The sequence below is a fragment of the Odocoileus virginianus genome, chromosome 30 (genome assembly GCF_023699985.2).
Source record: "Odocoileus virginianus isolate 20LAN1187 ecotype Illinois chromosome 30, Ovbor_1.2, whole genome shotgun sequence".
Taxonomy (NCBI): domain Eukaryota; kingdom Metazoa; phylum Chordata; class Mammalia; order Artiodactyla; family Cervidae; genus Odocoileus; species Odocoileus virginianus.
In genome coordinates this window covers 42,536,238-42,557,342 of record NC_069703.1, presented here as the reverse complement: position 1 = coordinate 42,557,342, position 21,105 = coordinate 42,536,238, and the positions used below count along the sequence as shown (strand labels likewise).

Below are 21,105 nucleotides of genomic sequence, written 5' to 3'. Positions count from 1 at the left end.
AACTCTTTGCAACCATATGGACTGTAGCCTGCCAGAATACTGGAGTGGGTTGCGATGCCCTTCTCCAGGAGATCTTCCTGACCCAGGGATTGAACCCATGTCTCTTAAGTCTCCTGCACTGGCAGGAGGGTTCTTTATCACTAGTGCCACCTAAGAAGCAAGTCCATAAAAGCTTCCAAAAGGCACTAACAGTCGAGTCTTGAAGGATGAATAAAAGTTCATAATGGAGAAGAGGACAAAGGGCATTCTAGACAGAATCCCCAAGGGCAAAGGCAAGTATTAAAAAGCATGACTTCTTCGAAAAAGTTTGCTATGGCTAACAGACTCAGAGTCCTTGAAGGGACAGTGGAAGATCAACAGAGAACAGTGTGTTGGTGCCAGATCCTGAAACCCCTCCACTGCTGTAGGTCTGGACACTTTTGAAGGATTTTAAGAAGACTGACATGGTTATAGGTTTATCAATGACTAGCTATGTGACTTAGTCAAGTTACTTAACCCTAAGCACCAGTTTCCTTTTTGTAAAATGGAGATACTGACTGTTAAAGAGGCTCTAAGAAAGTCTGTTGAGAGGATTAAGTAAGATAATACCTAAGAAAAATAAGATTAACAGCAATAAGAGATAAAGTCAAACAACAGTGAGCACATGAAGATATGTTTAGCATCAGGAGTCATTAAGGAAATGCAAGTAAAAGTCATCGTGAGACACGACTTCACATCCATTAGGCTGACTGCACACACACACACAGGAAAATAGCGGGTGTTGGCCAGGACGCGTCGAAGTCAGAACCTTCACGTGCCGCTGGTTGGAATGCAAAATGGTACACCCATTTTGGAAAACAGCCTGGTAGTTCCTAAATGATTAAACATAGAGTTACCACAAGACTCTGCAATTCCACTCCTAGGTTTATGTTCATGTTTAAGAGAAATGAAACTATATATGCCCATAGAAATTTGTATACAAATGTTTATAGCAGCATTATTTGTAACAGTGAAATGTCCATCAACATTTGGGAAAATGGACAAACAAAATGTGGTAGATCCATACAATGGAAAGTTATTCAGCCATTAAAAAGGAATGAAAAACTGATTTCCCATTTGCTACCACATGGATGAGACTTAAAAACCTCAAGCTAAGTGAAAGAAGCCAGTCACAAAACACCATATATTTTATGATTTCATTTATATGAAATATCCAGCATGGGCAGGTGAGAGACAGAGAGTAGGTTAGTGTTGTCAGGGGCTATTAATGGATGTGGGGTTTCTTTATGTAGTAGTAAAAGTGTATTATAATTAGAGGGTAGTGATGGCTGCATAACTTTGTGAATACACTAAAAAACACTGAATTTTACACTTTAAAAGGTGAATTTTATGGTATCTGAGTTTTATCTTAATAAAAGTAAAGAGCTAATATTTGAAGGTTTACTAAGCACAGTAGTAGCATTTTACCCCCATTATCTTATTTCAGTCCTTCCAACAGCCTCATGAAATAAGTGCTACTGTGATTCACATGGTATAGATCAAGAAACAGAGGCACAGAGGAATAAAATGAAAATCTCCAAGACTGCACATGAAGCAAGTGAACAGAGATTGGAATTCAGGCTGACTGACCCCAAACCAGCACTCTTTTAAGTCCTGCACTTTTTTTCAGACCATAATGTATGCAAAATGCCTAGCAAGCAGGTGGGCATGTGTGTGCTCATTTATGTCCAACTCTTTGAAACGCCATGGATCAGGTTACTCTGTCCATGGGATTTCCCAGGCAAGAATACTGGAGTGGGTTGCTATTTCCTTCTCCAGGTGATCTTTCCAACCCAGGGATGGAACCAGTGTCTCTTGCCTCTCCTGAACTAGCAAGAGAGGCATTATTTCTTTACCATTAGCGCCACCTGGGAAACCTAGCATGCCATTTGTTGTTCAGTCACCAAGTCGTGTCTAACTCTTCGAGACCTCATGGACTGCAGGGCGCCAGGCTTCCCTGTCCCTCGCCACCTCCTGGAGTTTGCCCAAGTTCATGACAATCGAATCAATGATGCCATCCAACCATCCCATCCTCTGTCACCCTCTTCTCCTTCTGCCTTCAACCTTTCCCAGCATCAAGGTCTTTTCCAATGAGTCGGCTTTTCACATCAGGTGGTCAAAGTATTGGAACTTCAGCTTCAGCATCAGTCCTTGCAATGTATATTGTATTCAGGGTTGATTTCCTTTAAGATTGACTAGTTTGACCTCCTTGCTATCCAGGGGACTCTCAAGAGTCTTCTTCAGCATGACAGTTCGAAAGCATCAATTCTTTGGCGCTCTGTCTTCTTTACGGTCCAGCTCTCACATCCATACATGACTACTGGAAGAACCATAGCTTTGACTAGACGGACCTTTGTCAGCAAAGTGCTATCTTTGCTTTTTAATATCCTAGTGGCTCAGCATGCAGTTAGGGCTCAATAATTATTAGGTATTATTGTTATGATGAGCCAGTTTGTATACTCTGAAAAAAAAACCCAAAACAGCAGGGAGAAATAGTGGGAGAGGCAGGGCCAGGGAGATTAATTTAAAGGCTTAATGCAGTTGTCAAAGTAAGAAATGGTGAGGAACTAAATTAAGGCATACCAGACCGAAAAACAGAAGTGATATACAGGAATTTTTCCAAGAAAATAGGAACTGTCCTATAAATTGGGGTAGTTACAACTCGATATACTAATATTTACACCTACAAAGCATTAACGTAACTTGCACTCATAATTGCACTTTTTTTTTTTTTTTTTGCCAGTTTGCTTGTTTTATTGATGCCTGGATGCTCAGGCCTTGACCGCATTATTCCCGGAATGAAAACAGCCACTCTTTCCACAGCTGCTTCTTGGTCTTCAGGTTCTGTTCAAGCTTGGTGCATGGCTCGAGTTTTCTTGGGTCGCGCATCAGAGGCTTCTTGCCCTTACAGATTTCCTGAGGTTCTCTTTCTGAGTCTAGTTAATGACGGTGAGTACACTGGCGATGGATTTGCAAACGAGAATCTTGGAGAGTTTGGAAGCCTCACCGTCTGTCACTTTAGCCACCCGCAGCTGGGATAGCTCCACCTTCAGGTCTTCCAACTTTTTCAGCAGCTCCTCATTCTTCTTGCCACGAAGGTCTTGAGCCTTTATCTTGGCCATGGCTGTATAGTCTGCCTCTGACGCCTTCTTGGAGGGAAAGAGCCATAATTGTATTCTTGAGTCATCAGGAAAGGTTTAGGTTATTCTTAAAGTATGTGATTAAGTCATGAAAATGGGTAATATGTTTCAAATTTTCTTTTCAGTAGATTGACCTTATAAATTGAAACAGCTAGTTATATTAGTTCATGCAGACAGTCAAAATTCAATTGAGGACTTCCATGGTGGCCCAGTGGTTGGGAATCTGCCTGCCAACGCAGGGGACATGGGTTCAGTCTCTGGCCCGGGGAGATTTCCCATACAACTAGAGAGTAGCCCCCACTTGCCACAATTACAGAAAACTCGCACACAGCAACAAAGATCCAGCACAGCCAAAAATAAATACATAAAAGATAAATTTGAAACATTTTAAATATCTGTAAGAGTTTAATCTATAATAATCCTAAGAATATTAAAGAATTAATGATTCCCACCAAGTTCAAGACCTTTAAAGGTGGATGAAGAAGACAATATACATATTTTAGGAATCATTAAGTTAAAAAGTCTTTGGAATAGAAGGAAAAGACATAGCATTTCCACAAGTAAAGGAAAGATTTAGGTAACAAATATAACTCTTATTACGGTTGTGGGCTAGACCTGGGCTCTGGGCACCTTTTTAAAGGTGCATGTGTGCTCAGTCATGTCTGACTCTCTGTGGCCCCACGGACTCTGGCTGCCAGGCTCCTCTGTCCATGGAACATTGGTAAGAATACTGGAGTGAGATGCCATTTCCTCCTCCAGGGATCGAACTTGCATCTCCTGTGTCCCGGGCATTGGCAAGTGTGTTCTTTACTACTGAAACACCAGGGAAGCCCCCTTTTAAAGGTACATAGTTATTAATTAAGAATTTAATGTATCACCAATACAAAGGTCACAAATACAAAGTTCAATCTTCTTGAGATAAATCCCTGGGCCATGAGAAACTTCAGCAAACTGGTGTGGTAATTGTATGGATACATATCTTTTAGCCCTGTAAATTAGAATTAAGAAATTGGAATCAGAATTAAATATAAAAATGTTAAGAAAATAAAAGCCATATTTGAGGAAAGTCTCAATGAGAAGATGGCATTTAAAGTAAAGTCCAAAGATGGTGAGAGAGTTATACCTCCCAATGTAGGGGGTATGGGTTGGATCCCAAGTCGGGGAGCTAAAAGAAATTTAGAAAATGGAGGGCTGGGGAGAGTAATGAAAGATGGAGTCAGAAAGGAACAATAGATTGTGGGGCAGTAGGACATCATGGGTCTCCCCTTGTGGCTCAGCTAGTAAATAATCTCCCTGCAATGTGGGAGACGTGGGTTCAGTCCCTGGGTTGGGAAGATCCCCTGGAGAAGGGAAAGGCTACCCACTCCAGTATTCTGGCCTGGAGAATTCCAAGGACAGTAGAGTCCATGGGGTCGCAAAGAGTTGGACATGACTGAGCAACTTTCACAGGACATCATGGGACCAGTTCCTGTAGGACTTGGTAGACTCTTTAGGGGCTTGGGCTTTTGGTCTGAGTAAGACCGGGAGCCACTGAAGATGAGGAGCCACTGACCAATTCCAAGCAAAAAAGTGACAAAAACTTTCCTCAAAGGGATCAAAAAACTCACACCAAATCCTTTAATTATTACAAACAGATAGTTAGGTCATTGAAAAGGTTGAGCCTATTAGACATAAATTCTATTTTATCTAGAAAATAAGATTTAAATGATACAGGATGAATCAAGTATTAACTTATCTTACAAAGTTTGGGGGCTCAAATCATTATCAACAGCAGAGCTGGTGATTTCAAGGCTACAAGATAAGTTCTGGCAGAGTGCCCTCTTTCATGGGGTCGGAAATTCACAACTGGAAAGAAGTCCATTACACCTCGGTCTAATATTTCACAGCCTAACCCAAACATGCCCATTTGGCCGAGGGTGGCAGGTTAGATTCTCATTTCCCATTTACCATTTGTGTGGCCAGGGGTACTCCCGGGAATAAAGGTATCTGATTCCTGGTTATAGTCTGCCTGACAGCCCTTCAGGTAAGGGCTCTTGCTCCAGGGGTCCCACAAACTCAACCTTATCTGAGGCTCAGGGAAGATTAGAGAGTTTTGAGCCTGAGGTTTATTCTGCTGAGGATTTTAAGACTTGTTTTTGATAAGATCTGTTAAGGTTTTCAGAGCATGGGAACGATATGACTTGCTTACTTAAAGACTCTGGAGGGGACTTCAGGAAGAAATGAAGAGCAAGAACAGGAGGCAAGGGTGCTAGAAGCCTGCCACTGTTCACCTCTTGGCTGAACGTTTAAATGCTTAATGCGTTTCCTCACCTAGAAAGTGGAAAAACCACCAGCCTGACTGGATGGTTGTTTTATGTGAAAATAACTGGATGGTTGTTTTATGTGAAAATAACTGAAATAATTCATATAGGCGAAAGCACTCCATTCACTAAAGTTCTGCAAATATAAATGTTTATTAAGAACAGAAGTAATACTGATGTGTGTCGTTTAAAAGCCCAATAGGTGAGATTGTACCGCTTGCAAACGCGTTTTGGACTAAGCCAACATAAGGTTATATGTCTACTATATTTCAATTTAAAAAGAAAAACGAAAGCGGGGGCGGGGCGGGGGGGAACCGCCTTTGAAAGATACAGAATCTGGCCACTGGCACAATCAATAATAAACGCATTTGAAGGCGAAGGTGCCAAACCGCTATTAACTTACAAAAGATGCCGTCTACATAGGCAGAAGGTGCGTATGTGTGAGTCCGTCATAAAACAGTAATTACAGCACGATATTAGGTATAGAAAGTCTGCTTGGGTTCTAAGCCCGGATCTGTCGCGTCACGATATAAAACCAAAGGATGGAAGATGTTCGGAGAAACTCGGACTCCTGGCCGCAAGTGACAAGCCCCAGACCTCGGCAGCCCCATCCGGCGGGCCACCCATCACTGGCCGCGCAGCCCGAGCCCCGCCGGCCGCCGACCCTCCGGGAGTCCGCGGCGCCCGACGGCTCCAGACACGCCCGGCACCGGCCCCGCGCCGCCTTCCCGCCACCGCCGCCAGGAGGCTCCGCGCGCCTTCCCGCCTTTCCCCGCGCCACGGCAGGGCCGAGCCGGGCGGCCAGGCGGGCGAGGCGCTCGGCGGGGGCGGTCGCGCGGGCGCGGGCGGCGACGGCGCGGCCATTGTCCCGCAGCCCCTCCCGGGCGCGCAGGCGGACAGGGCCGGGCGGCAGGGCGGGCGCGGCGGCCGCGCAGTCCGGGAACCGGTGCGCCCGGCCGCCGCCGCCGCCCGCCTCTCCTCGCCGGCCACCGCCGCGAGGCCAGGTCCTCGGCGCCGACCGCCCGGCCGCGCCTCCTTTGTGACCGTCTCCAGCCCCTCAGAGCCGGCGCGCCACCGCCGCTGTGCCCGGGGCTGCAAATGGCGCCCGCTTGCCTCTGCGCCTCCCGCTGCTCTCCCAGCCCGGGGACGTCTGGGGGCGCAGCGCCTGGGCCATATCCCGCCGCCGCCGCCCGAGGGGCAAAGCCCGCGGCGCCTCCGCCCGCAGCGAGGCTTGCGGGCCCGTGCGAGGCTGCCCCGACGCCCCGCCCGCCCTCTGCCCGCGCGGCGCGCAGCCACTTACCGCGGGTCGCGGCGCAACGGCGGGTCGCGCGCGCGGGCTGGGGGAAGATTCCCGGTTCTCGGCGGGGGAAATTCCCCCTTTTGAAGCCGTTCCTTTGCGCCCTAAAACAAGTAGCCCCAACGTGAGAGAAACAAAAGGTATTTGCTGACGTGGGCGTTGGACAGAAACGCCCGAGGGCTGGGGACACAATTAAAGGGGCAACGCACAGATTTCAGGCACCAACCAGCAGCTTCGCCCACTCCCCCTGCCCTTCCCTACACCCCGCTGCACGCTCCAGAGGCACTGGGGTGCCCAGATCCCCGAGCAGTTGACTACGGAATCATTATTTAGTCAGGAGTTTAAATTTTAAATTGTACTTTACGTTGAGAAAGGCGCCTCCGGAGGGCAGAAGGGCTGGATTTCTAGGATCTGGGGAATTTGGTTTAGGAAAGAGGGAGGGACTTAGGCGTGCCCACAATTACTGTATAAGTACATGTGACATTATTGTACTTAAGTTTAGCAGCGTCAAATGGAAGAGATCTGTACAGAATTTTTCCCTTTTTTGAGGCACTCATTTTAGTTGGGGATACCTTTTCTCAATCTCTACAGGTCACAAGCATTGCGTTTTCTTTGAAGAGGCTAATCCAAGAAGCTGAGATAAGAGAAAATAATTCTTGGTTAAGTTCAGAGAAAATAAAAAACTAGTAAGAATAGCAGGTTTTGCGTTTTCAAATACAAAAATTCATTGTACATCAAGTCTTTCTTCTGACATATTTATGTCCCTAATATTCAGAGTTCAGACGTCAGATTATGTATTTGCTAAAATCTTTATAATCACTGAATTTTCATTGTTACTATAGAAACAATTTTATAAATTAGTTTTCTAGTTCCTTATGTTGGAGTAAAGTACTGAAAAGTTCTGTGATATAGTAAAACAAACAAACAAAAAAGACTCAGAATTTCAAAATATTTAGTCTTTGATGGACTTCTCTTTTATGTCATATTCAGTTATACTGGACAAAGTTTGTAACTTTGGTTTCATCATAATTAATTATGTGCTTTGAGGACCATATTCTCTACTGGAAGGCTTCCTTAGTGGCTCAGTGGTAAAGAATATGCCTACCAATGCAGGGGATGCAGTTTTGATCCCTGGGTGGGGAAGATACCCTAGAGAAGGAAATGACAACCCACTCCGGTATTCTTGCCTAGGCAATCCCATGGCAGGCTACAGTTCATAGGATACAAAAGACAACTATCTCTTAATGTCACTTCTGTATTACTTTCCAGTTATTTTGCTATTTAGTTCCATTTCCTCACATCATTCTGCACAGATCATTAAACATGTGTTTGAAAACCATTAGGTATCAGGAATGTTGGATGTACTCAGACTATTTTACTAGCATCCGCATTGATAATTCTCCCAGAAAGACCTGGACATTGTTATAGCAAAAGGTTTGTGTGGTTTTTTTAGCTTTAATTGAAACATGCAAAAGAGTTCTACAAACTCCTTCCTCAGCAGAGCACATCAAATTAGTGATAAACTCTTTGTTGCAAGGAAGAGATAAGAGATTTTCCCTCAACTTCTCCCTCTAGCTTCTGAAACTCTTTTATATAGTTGGAGAATTCCTTACATTATGAGTAACTGGTGGGAGGTAAAATTGGCCATCTGCAACAGAATCTGGAAATGCCAGTGGTTTGCTTTCCCAGAATCCTTTGTGGTTAAGATAATGGCCATGGTCTACACTTTGATAGTCAGATGCACCCTCCAGGGACTTTGAAGAGGGATCTGTAAGCAGAAGGAAAACTCAAAGAATCTTTTCTAGCCATGGTGACAGTTGCAGCAAGACAGTATCTCCAAGGCGTCCACTGCCAGGGCTATCAGTGGGGCCAGCCGCCGTGGAGAAATGTTGGTATCCTCACCAGGCCAGTTCTAAGTTATGCCTTGGCTGTTGTTTCTGCCTGGTTAGCATAGGCTCCAGCCCCTGCACTTTGCTCTTCCTGTGAATCTGTGGACTTTTAATAATTCACTTCTGTTTAATCAGCCAAGGCCAGTCTTTGTGCAACTAAGAACCCTACCTGGTACAAAATATGAAAAGGCATTTGGACATATAGCCCTATAGCTTTTTACAACAGATGAAATTGTTGGAGGTTAAAATGTCATCCTGTTATATAGGTGGGAATTAAAACCATAGATATAGATGGAGAAAGAGAATATGAAGTAAGGAGAGGAGAAACTCAGAACCAAGCCATCACCAACTTCATCATCTAGTGGCTGGCTAGAGGAAGGTGAAACTGTGACTGAGTCTAAGAAGTAACTAGAGTGAAACGAAGATATATGGGATAGTGTGGTATTGTAAAAACTAAAAGAGTAATTCAAGAAGGAAGGACTGAACATTAGTGTTCAATACGTCTCTGTTAGACTTAACAACTTGGAAATCATTGATTTCAGAGAACACTGTTAAGCCTGATTTAAGGGAGCAAATTCCAGATGATTGGACTATGTGGGGATGGAGAAATTGAGATGATGAGAATAGACAGCTCTTGAGAGATTTGGTTACAAAATATTCCAATTACTATTGCTGTGTAACATGCCAGCCCAAACATTGAGGCATATATCAAAAGACGTTGATTATGCTCGTGGATTCCATGGGTCAAGAATTTGACTAGTCACTGCAGAAATGGTTTGTTTCTGTTCTACAGTGTCTGGAGTCTAACTGGGAAGACTCTTGTGGCTGAGAGTGATTTGAACTGCTGGAAACTGGAATCATCTGGAGGTTTCTTCATTCACAGATCTAGTACCTAGGCTGGTGTAGCCAAAATTCGGCCTCTATACCCTGGTACTGAGTTGAACCTTAGAGACAAAATGTTGGGTAAAGTATAAAAGAACAGACTTTATTGCTTTGCTAGGCAAAAGGGACCACAGAGGGAAAATGCCCTCAAAACTGTATGTCCCGACCTGGAAGAGATAGTGAGGAGTTCTATAGTGTATGTTAGTCACTCAGTCATGTCCAACTCTTTGAGACCCCATGGACTGCAGCCCACCAGGCTCTTCTGTCCATGGGATTTTCCAGGCAAGGATACTGGAGTGCTTTGCCAGTTCCTTCTCCAGGGGATCTTCCCAACCCAGGGATTGAACCTGGGTCTCCTGCACTGCAGGCAGATTCTTTACTTACTGAGCTAATGCTGACTTAAAAAAATGCACAACATGAGAGTCTCAAGTTTCACATGGGGGAAAATGAGGACTGCAACCCAGAAGACAGCGTTTCAGATAACTCTGAGAAACTGCGTTGAGGAGGCAGGAGGAGGAGCTAGGATATATAGGAGTTTTCTAACAAAGGGCAGGTAGTCAGAAACATCAAAAGATTACTGTTAATTAAAGAAACCAGATATGTCAAGTTAAGGAATTTAGTGCTTTTCTATATATGGGAAGGTGCAAGAGTCTGGGCTAACTGAAGTTATTCCTTTGATATTCACCACAGCTATCTGGAGTCAGCATCCTATATTTTCACACCCTGAGTTTCCTCAGGGCTCAGCATAGGGAGTGGCTGCAGTCTGCTGGCTACTGTGTGTGTGTGTGTGTGTGTGTGTGTGTGTGTGTGTGTGAGTCACTCAGTTGTGTCCGACTCTTTGTGATCCCATGGACTGTAACTCGCTAGGCTCCTCTATCTATGAAATTCTCCAGGCAAGAATACTGGAGTGGGTATCCTAGCCCTTCTTCAGGGGATCTTCTCAACTCAGGAATCAAACTGGGGTCTCCTGCATTGCAGGCAGATTCTTTACCAGCTGAGCTACCAGGGAAGCCCATTAAATAAGATAGTAGTGTGTATAGCTGCACATTCTATTACCAAAGAAGAAAGGGAGACAAGGTAGTGAAGGACAGATAATAGTCTTCTGTAATCAATATTGTTACTTGTAGAGAATAGAATCCACTCTGGGTAGTTTAAACAGAAGGGACATTATTAGACAACTTTAGATGGCTGATGAATCTCTAGGTGGTCCAGGGAATCATGTTTAGTTGCTGAAAGTTTAGTACATTAGTGACCAGGGGAAACTGCCAGCTACATCACCTGGCTATAGTCATAGAATTCTCAGTGCTGCTGCTTCCTGATACTATGACATTAGAAATAGAAATGGCAGTCACTGCCAGAGCTGCCCCAGAAGAACCAAGTGCCTTCAGACTGCTTGCAAGAAGAGCTGATTTACCCATGGGCATATCTTCTGCCTCACATTTCTCATTTCCTCCTTTCCAGACTCATGTGGATGCATCTGTTTGAACTATATAGCTTCAGGGGAGTCCGAGAAATGTAGTCTTGAGCATTCCAGCCTATGCAGTATAAGAAGGCACACTAGAAGGGGATTGGAAAGTAGTGAACCAATACACATTCCATCATTTTGTATACTAGTTATTCATACAACCTTTCCATACTTAAAAAAACACCAATAGCAATGAAATGTTCCCACTTAATATAACTCACTTGTTATTATAGGAAAAAAATTTCTCACCTTGTCTGTGAAGGGGAATACCCAGTGTCTCATCAGGAACTTCATCAGTCCCTGGGAAACGTTCATATCTTATCTGCACAGTCATAATATGATTTTCTGTAATCAAGAAAGAAGATGGGTATAGCTAATACAATCCTTATTTCTGAAACTGGTCACAAGGCAGTAGTTAACATTTATAATTTCTTTAATCTATTCTCTATTCTGTGTTCCATATGTCATAATATCTTTTGTCTCTTTCTTACAATCTTTTTTTCCTTAAGTCTATTACGTTGGATATTAGGAATTACTATCTTCTGGATTCTTTTAGTTCAAAAATACCTGTCATAGATTTTTCTATCTTATTTTAAACCATTCCTTTTTTAAAAATAATAATATGCCTTGGTAAATCATATTGTTGGATTTTTAACTGGTCTTAGAGTCTGGGCCTTTTACTTTTGAATTTAATGCAATTGCATTTATTGTATTTACATTTAAATTAAGATTTGCTTCTGTCATTTTAAAAATTCATTTCCATCATAGTTTATTATAGGATATCGAATATAGTTTCCTATGCTATACAACACAACTTTGTTGTTTACTGTCATATTATTTTATGTTTTATTTATTTATAGCTCTGAGTAGGAGCTTTAAGAGGCAGCTTATGTTTCCACCAACTTTCTTATTCTTCCACTCTGCTGCAAGACTTGTTCAGTTACTCAGTCATGTCCAACTCTGCAACCCCTTTGACTGCAGCACGCCAGGCTTCCCTGTCCTTCAGCATCTCCTGGAGCTTGCTCAAACTCATGTCCATTGAGTCAGTGATGCCATCCAATCATCTCATCCTCTGTCATCCCCTTTTCCTCCTGCCTTCACACTTTTCCAACATCAGTGTCTTTTCCAGTGAGTTGGCGTTTGAATGATGGCCGAAGTGTTGAAGGTTCAGCTTCAGCATCAGTCCTTCCAATAAGTATTCAGGACTGATTTCCTTTAAGATGGACTGGTTGGATCTCCTTGCTGTCTAAGGGCTTCTCAAGAGTCTTCTCCAATACCACAGTTCAAAAGCATCAATTCTTTGGTGCTCAGCTTTCCTTATGGTCCAACTCTGACATCCATACATGACTATTGGAAAAACCATAGCTCTGACTACACAGAACTTGGTTGGCAAAGTCATATCTTTGGGTTTTAATACACTGTCTAGGTTTGTCATAGCTTTTCTTTCAAGGAGCAAGCATCTTTTAATTTCACCTTTTAAAGTCACCATCTGGAGTGATTTTGGAACCCAAGAAAATAAAGTCTGTCACTGCTTCCATTGTTTCCCCATGTATTTGCCATGAAGGTATGGGACCGAATGCCATGATCTTTGTTTTTTGAATGTTGAGTTTTAAGCCAGCTTTTTCACTCTCCTCTTTCACCTTCATCAAGAAGCTCTTCCACTGGGAAGACCCAGAGGGATCGGGTGGAGAGGGAGGTGGGAGGGGGGACTGGGATGGGGAATACATGTAAATCCATGGCTAATTCATTTCAATGTATAACAAAAACTACTGTAATGATGTAAAGTAATTAGCCTCCAACTAATAAAAATAAATGGAAAAAAAAAAAAAGAAGCTCTTCAGTTCCTCTTCATTTTCTGCCATAACGGTGGTGTCCTCTGCATATCTGAGGTTGTTGATATTTTTCCTGGTGATCTTGATTCCAGCTTGTAATTCATCCAGCTTGGCACTTTGCATGATGTATTCTGCATAAAAGTTAAATAAGCAGAGTGATAATATTCAGCCTTGATGTACTCCTTTCCCAATTTGGAATCAGTCCATTGTTCCATGTCTGGTTCTAATTATTGCTTCTTGACCTGCATACAGGTTTCTCAGAAGGTAGGTAAGGTGGTCTGGTATTCCCATCTCTTTCAGAGTTTTCCACAGTTTGTTGTGATCCACACAGTCAAAGACTTTAGTATAGTCAATGAAGCGGAAGTAGATGTTTTTCTGGAATTCCCTTACTTACTCTATGATCCAATGGATTTTGGCAATTTGATCTCTGGTTCCTCTGCCTTTACTAAATCCAGCTTGTATATCTGGAAGTTCTCGGTTCACATACTGTTGAAGCCTAGTTTGGAGAATTTTGAGCACGACCTTGCTAGCATGTGAAATGAATGCAATTGTGTGGTAGTTTGAACATTCTTGGCATTGCTCTTCTTTTGGATTGGAATGAAAACTGACCTTTTCTAGTCCTGTGGTCACTGCTGAGTTTTCCAAATTTGCTGGCATGTTGAGTGCAACACTTTCACAGCATCATCCTTTAGGATTTGAAATAGCTCAACTGGAATTCCATCACCTTCACTATCTTTGTTTGTAGTGATGCTTCCTAAGGCCCACTTGATTTCAAACTTGCAGGATGTCTGGCTCTAGGTGAGTGATCACACCATCGTGGTTACCTGGGTTGTTAAGAGCTCTTTTGTTTAGTTCTTCTGTGTATTCTTGCCAACTCTTCTTACTATTCTCTGCTTCTGTTAGGTCCATACCATTTCTGTCCTTTATTGTGCCCATCTTTGCATGAAATATTCCCTTAGTATCTCTAATTTACTTGAAGAGAACTCTTCTTTCCCATTCTGTTGTTTTCCTCTATTTGCATTGTTCACTTTGGAAGGTTTTCTTATCTCTCCTTGCTATTCTCTGGAACTCTGATTCAGATGGATATATCTTTCCTTTTATCTTTTGCCTTTTGCTTCTCTTCTTAGCTATTTGTAAGAGTTCCTCAGATGACCATTTTGTCTTTTTGCATTTCTTTTTCTTGGGGATGGTTTTGATCACTGCCTCCTGTACAATGTTACCAACTTCTGTCCATAGTTCTTCAGGCCCTCTGTCTATCAGATCTAATCCCTTGAATCTATTTGTCCCTTTCACTATATAATCATAAGGGATTTGATTTAGGTCATACCTGAATGGCCTAGTGGTTTTCCCTACTTTTTTCTTTTTAAATCTGAATTTGTCAATAAGGAGTTCATGATCTGAGTTCATAATCAGTTCCCTGTCTTGTTTTTGCTGACTGTATAGAACTTCTTCATCTTCGACTGCAAAGAATATGATCAATCTGATTTTGGTACTGACCATAAAGTGATGTCCATGTGTAGAGTCATTGTCTCTTGTGTTGCTGGAAGAAGATGTTTGCTATGACCAGTGCGTTCTCTTGGCAAAACTGTTAGCCTTTGCCCTGCTTCATTTTGTACTCCAAGGCCAAACTTGCCTGTTATGCCAAGTATCTCTTGACTTCCTACTTTTGCATTCCAGTCCCCTATGATGAAAAGGACATCTTTTTTTGGTGTTAGTTCTAGAAGGTCTTGCAGGTTTTCATAGAACCATCCAGCTTCACCTTCTTCAACATTAGCGGTTGGGGCATAGACTTGGATTACTTGAATGGTTTGCCTTGGATTACTTGAATGGTTTGACTTGGAAATGAACCAAGATCATTCTGTTGACTTTGAGATTGCATCCAAATACTGCATTTCAGACTGTTTTGTTGACTAGGAGGTCTACTCCATTTCTTCTGAGAAATTCTTGCTCACAGTAGTAGATATAATGGTCATCTGAGTTAAATTCTCCCATTTTCGTCTATTGTAGTTCAATGATCCCTAAAATGTTGATATTCAGTCTTGCCATCTCCTGTTTGACCACTTCCAATTTGCCTTGATTCATGGACCTAACACTCTAGGTTCCTATGCGATATTGTTTCACAGCATCGGACTTTACTTTCACCACCAGACACATCCACAACTGAGCATTGTTTCTGCTTTGGCTCAGCCTTTTCATTTCTTTCTGGAGCTATTTCTCTGCTCTTCTCTGGTAGCATATTGGACACCTACTGACCTGGGGACAGGGACTCTGGCAGCAGTGGTCCTGGGAGGTGCAATGTGTGGTATAAGTCCTCTTAGAGGAGGCACCATTAGCCCCCCATAGAGCTGCTGAGCAGGTGACCCACAAACTAGAGAACAATTATACCAAAGAAGTCCTTGCACTGTTGCAAAAGTTATAGGACCCACAACAGATTTCCCAACCTGGGAATCCAACAAAGGGACTGAGAAACCCCAGGGAATTTGACTTTGAAGGCCAGTGGGATTTGACTACAGAACTCCCATAGGACTGGGAAAACAGAGACTCTTGCGGGGGGGCACAAACAAACCTTGTGTGCACCAGGACCCAGGAGAAAGGAGCAGTGACCCCCACAAGAGACTGAGACAGACTTGCCTGTGAGTGCACAGGAGTCTCCTGCGGAGGCGTGGATCAACAGTGGCCAGCGCAGGGGGTTAGGGACACTGACTGCAGTCCTGGGAGACGAGGCATGCTGGTATGGGTCCTTTTGGAGGAGGTCACCATTACTCCTACCATAGTTTGACCATAGGCCCAACTACAAGGAGGGAGCACAGCCCTACCCATCAGCAGAAAACTGGATAAAGATTTACTGAGTATGGCCTTGCCCACCAGGGCAAGACCCAGTTTTTCCCAAAGCCAGTCCCTCCCATCAGGAAGCTTCCACAAGCCTTTTATCCTCATCCATCAGAGGGCAGACAGAATGAAAACCACAGTCACAGAAAACTAACCAAGTTGATCACATGGATCACAACCTTGTCTAACTCAATGAAACTATGAGCCATACTGTGTAGGGCCACCCAAGATGGACAGGTCATGGTAGTGAGTTCTGACAAAAAGTGGTCCACTGAAGAAGGGAATGGCAAATAACTTCAGCATTCTTGCCTTGAGATTCCCATGAACAGTATGAAAAGCCTGCAAGACTAGTGTGACCCAAATAGGGGCTATTCTTACAGCCCAGCCTATGCCTTAGAGTGAAACACATAGACCCACAGAAGCTGACTTGCAATCACCAACATATAATAAGCAATAAAATACTTGCTGGTTGTTGTAAACCATGTGTTGGCAAGCTACACTCCATGGGCCAAATCCAGTCTATTGTCTTTGTAAGGCTTAGATTTTTTCTTCATTTTTTGAAAGGTTGAAAAGTAATCAAAACATGTATATGTGGTCAATTAATTTATGACAAAGGAGCCAAGAATATAAACTGGAGAAAGGACTGTCTCTTTAATAAATGGTGTTGGGAAAACTGGACAGCCACATGCAAAAAAAAATAAAAATAGACCACTATCTTATACCATACACAAAAATCAGCTCAAAATGGATTAAAGACTTGAATGTAAGACCTGACACCATAAAATTCCTAGAAGAAAACTCTTGGGCAGTAAGCTCCTTGACATAGGTCTTGGTGATGATTTTTTGGATTTGACACCAAAAGCAAAGGCAACAAAAGCAAAAATCAACAAATGGGATCACATCAAAACTAAAAATTTCTGCATAGCAGAGGAAACAATTAACAAAATGAAAAGGCAACTTACTGAGTGGGAGAAAATATTTGCATATCATTTATCTGATAAGAGGTTAATATCCAAAATATATAAAGAAGTCATACAACTGAATAGCAAAAAAATGAACAATCTGATTTTAAAATGGGCAGAGGATCTGAATATACATTTTTAAAAAGAAGACACACAAATGGCCAACAGTATATGAAAAGGTGCTCAGCATTACTATCATCAGGGAAATGCAAATCAAAACTTACATCTGTTAGAATGGCTGCTCTCAGAAGGACAAGAGATGAGTTTGGGTGAGGATGTAGAGAAAAGGGAGACATTGTATGCTGTTAGTGGGAATGTAAGTTGGCCTACCCATTATGGAAAACAATGTGGCAGCTCCTCGAAAAATTAAAAATGATACTGACATATAATCCAGTATCTGAAGGAAACAGAAACACTAGACAAAAGACACATGCATCCTCGTGTTCATTTGCTGCATTATTTACAATAGTCAAGACATGGAAGCCAACTAAAAATTCATCTATGGATGAATGAATAAGAGAAAATGTAGGGACTTCTCTGGTGGTCCAGTGGTTGAGAGTCTTCCTGGCAATGCAGGGAACATGTGTTCGATCCCTGGTCTGGGCAGATTCCATATGCCACAGGGCAACTAAGCCCATGCACCACATCTACTGAGCCCATGTTCTAGAGCCAGTGCTCCTCACAAGAGAAACTACCACAATGAGAAGCCCGCGAACCACAACAGAGTAGCCCTGACTCTCTGCAACTAGAGAAAGCCAAAATAAATAAATAAAATTAAAAAAAAGTATTCAACTTTAAGGATTCCCCAGGTGGCACAGTGGTGAAGAATCCACCTGCCAATGCAGGAGACATAGGTTAGATCCCTGTGTCGGGAGACCCCTGGAGTAGGAAATGGCAACCTGCTCCAGTATTCTTGCCCGGAAAACATGGTGAGAGGAGCCTGGCAGGCTACAGTCCATGGGGTCACAAAGAGTTGAACACTACACATACATTTCACTTAAAAAAAGAGAAAAAAGAAAACATAGTGTACACATACAATGGGATATTATTTGGTCACAAAAAGAATAAAATTCTGCCATTTGCAACAATATGGATGACCCTGAGGGCATCATCATGCTAAGTGAAATAATTCAGGGGATGTGTAAATACTGTATGACCTCACTTATGTGTGGAATCTAAGCAAACCAAACCAAAACGAATGAGCTCATAGACTCAGAACAGATTGGTGGTTGCCAGAAGCAGGGAGGTGGGGAATGGGCAAAATAGGTGACCCCCCCTCCGGGGTCCGGGCTTTCCTCGTAGCTCAGTTGGTAAATCATCTGCCTGCAATGCAGGAGACTCAGGTTCAATTCCTGGGTTGGGAAGATCCCCTGGAGAAGGAAATGGCAACCCACTCCAGTATTCTTGCCTGGAGAATCCTATGGAAAGAGGAGCCTGGCAGGCTACAGTCCACAGGATCGCAAGAGTCAGACACGACTTAGCGACTAAACCACCACCACCACTACCCCAGAGGTCCAAACTTCTAATTATAAAATAAATAAGTCACAAGGATGTAATGACAGTATGGTGACTATAGTTAACAATACCGTGTTGTACATTTGAAAGTGGTTGAGAAAGTAGATCTTATACATTCTCATCACAAGAGAAAAAATTTGTCTAGCTATGCATGGTGATGGATATTAACTAGACTTATTGGGATGATCCTTTAACAGTATATACAAATATCAAATCATTATGTTGTATACTCTAACGTAATATTATATGTCAATTGTATCTCAAAAAAAAAGTAATCAGAAGAAGAATATTTTGTGACATGTGAAAGCTATATGAAGTTCAAACTTTAGTGTTTGTATAATATAGTCAGAACACAGTCACACGTTCATCTACATATGTCTCTGGCTGCTTAAATGCCACAAGGGCAGAGCTGAGGAGCTGTAACTGAGACCCTATGTCCCACAAAGTCCAAAACATTGACTGTCCAGCCCTTCACGCAAAAAGTTTTCCAGCCTCTGTTGTAAGCTACAGAGATATTGAAGTTGGTTGTGACCTCAGCAAAAATGACTAATATAGTCAAGTAGAGTTTCAGGGGAAGAGGGGAGTCACTCTGGAGAAGGGAATGCCAGGCACCACTGAGCTACTCTGGATCATTCCCATGTGCTGTCGCGGCAGACATGCAGCCCTTCTGAGCTTTTACCTTGCCGCTCTTCCAGAGAAGCAGCACTGGCATGAAGTGGTCTCTTAGCTTGTAATTCCTTAGCCTTGGGTATTTGGAAGACAGACCAGCAGAGAGAATACCCTCCTGCTGTAGTCAGCCCGCGCTACCATCTCTGATCTCCCAGCAGGACGTGGCACTGCCTTGGCACTTGATAATAGTCTGTCTATAGCCTGGATTCTTGCTCTTTGCACTACAGCCTGCTCCTGTTAAAAATACCTTTATTTTTCTGGGCCCAACTCAAAGTTTACGGTCCTTTGGGTTACTTGGCAAAAGGATCAGAGCAACATCCACATGTGCTATATGTTGCCTCCAAAATTAATACTCGTACAAGTGAGCCTCAGCCCCTTCTTCTTCCCCTTCTCCTTCCCTCCCATCCTCTCTCTTATCCTCCTCCCCTTCCTTTTTCTTATTCTCCTTTTTTTTCTATTTAAAAGCACATTTATTACCTGAATTTCAAGTTCAGCAGGAATAAAGAAAACTACTTACATTTGTTACTTGTTAACATATTTACTGTCTTTTAAATTTATTTTTTAATTGGAATATAATTGCTTTTTAGTGTTGTGTTAGTTTCTGCTGCACAACGGTGTGAACCAGCTGTATGTATGCATATACCCCCTCCCTCCTGGGCCTGCCTTCCACTTCTTCATTGCAGTAGAGTTGGCATACAATATTATAAGTGTGCTTCATAATTGTCAGTTGGAAAGTGCAGCAACTTGCTTTTACTTGAAGGAGCTCTCTATCCTTCCTGCCTTAGGCCACTGGAACTTAGAAAGTTCCCCAAGATGGCAGGCCCCTGAGTCATCATGGGAGTTTACCTTGTATCCTCTTGCCTGTCTATGTTTGACTAATGCATCTGGATACTTGTTCTTTCTCTTCACCAGGTCCTCCTACTACAATGCCATCACTGATGTAGCAGACAGCTCGTGTGACTGCATTACTCAGTATAACTAACTAGTTGTAGGAAAACCTCAGTGGAAGACTTGCCAGACCTCCAAACAGGAATGGTGATACCTGTGGTTGGGCTTCAGGATCCAGAGTTATGAGAGGTCGTTCCACCCAAGAGAGCTACAAAGAGTCGAAGTTGATTTCCAAGCCAGATCCTTGGAGACAACCCAAAGTTAAGCCAGGGAAACCAAGTTCAAATGGTGGAAATGGTATAAATAAGGGTTTTGGAACAGACTAGGAGCAAGGTAAGGCATGAGCCTTCACGTATGAATACTATCTTGGTTGAACATAGAACTTTCAGGTCATTCCTCTTACCAAGGCCTGTAATGTTACATTGTCTTCTTAATTCCAGTTTTGCTAATGAGTTGTTTGATGCCAGTTCATTTCCCTTTTCTTGATAAGAAAGCTATTCTTTCTATCTAGAAGCTTGTAAAATTTTCTTTGATCCTTGGAGTTCAAAAATCTCACTAGGATTGGGCTAGATGTGGCTCTTTTTTCATTTGCCTCTTTCTACCCTCTCCCTCAAGCATTCAACTTCAACCACCTCAGTCTGACAAGCCAATTCCTGCCTCAGCAGCACTCCTCACCCAATAAGTCTCTATCCTAGTTCTCTAACCTTACCACCATCTGAAAATTATGTTACATATGTTTTGTTATTGTCTGTCTTCCCAAATTAAAATGTATGGTTTATGCCTTGTGTATCTTGATTACTATTGTATTCTTAGCCTATAGGACAAGTCTTAGGAATTGTTTGTTGAAAAAATGAGTGATAGTGGAATAGTGTGTGTGTTTTGCTACAGTGGGCTTACAGCAAACATTTGGCAAGCTGGGACCTCTGTCTTGAGTTATGTGGACGTGTCCTATTTGTTTGCTGGAGCCCAGCATGGAAGCTTCCCCGATGCTGCCTGCATCTCAGCAATACAATAGGCAGCAAGATCATTGCCCCAGCTGCCTCCTGGGAGGAAATTCTGTCTTCTAATTCTGTCTTCTAACCTTGCATCCTTTGACCTCTCTTGAGCTCTGCTTCATTTTGCAAATTCTTCGCAGGAACTCAGGCTCTTGGATGTACCTGAGATCTCCTCCAGACTCCAACAGTTGGTCAGTTACTGAGAGGCTCAGCTGTCCCAGCACAGAGTTGAAGGTGGAGGAGACTGTATGCATTCTGATTTGTTTTCTTAAGTGGGAGAGAATGAGTTCGAGGCAGCAATACGCAGAGCCTATTTTATCTATGCCATAGATGGTAATAAGCAGCTATTACTGAGGCTCCATTGATAGTTACAGCAGCTTTGAATTATATATGCTTTGTTACACTCTCAAATTAAAGGAGGGTT

At 42.8% G+C, this 21,105-nt stretch overlaps 1 protein-coding gene, 1 long non-coding RNA gene and 1 pseudogene across 2 annotated transcripts in view; 1 reads left to right on the top strand and 2 right to left on the bottom strand.

Moving 5' to 3' along the window:
- The window catches only part of ZBTB8A (zinc finger and BTB domain containing 8A), a 61,010-nt gene extending 53,905 nt beyond the window's left edge, over positions 1-7,105 (bottom strand). Inside the window, exon 1 of the mRNA XM_020896080.2 lies at positions 6,759-7,105. The gene's annotated coding sequence lies outside the window, so the exon portion shown is untranslated. The remainder of the gene's footprint in view (positions 1-6,758) is intronic.
- Positions 2,712-3,270, bottom strand: LOC110138774 (large ribosomal subunit protein uL29 pseudogene; annotated as a pseudogene).
- LOC110138776 (uncharacterized) lies at positions 6,806-20,486 on the top strand. Its single transcript, XR_011484790.1, has 3 exons — positions 6,806-6,895; positions 9,438-9,607; positions 19,711-20,486. It is a non-coding gene; the product is annotated as an uncharacterized lncRNA (long non-coding RNA).
- The last annotated feature ends 619 nt before the right edge of the window (positions 20,487-21,105 follow it).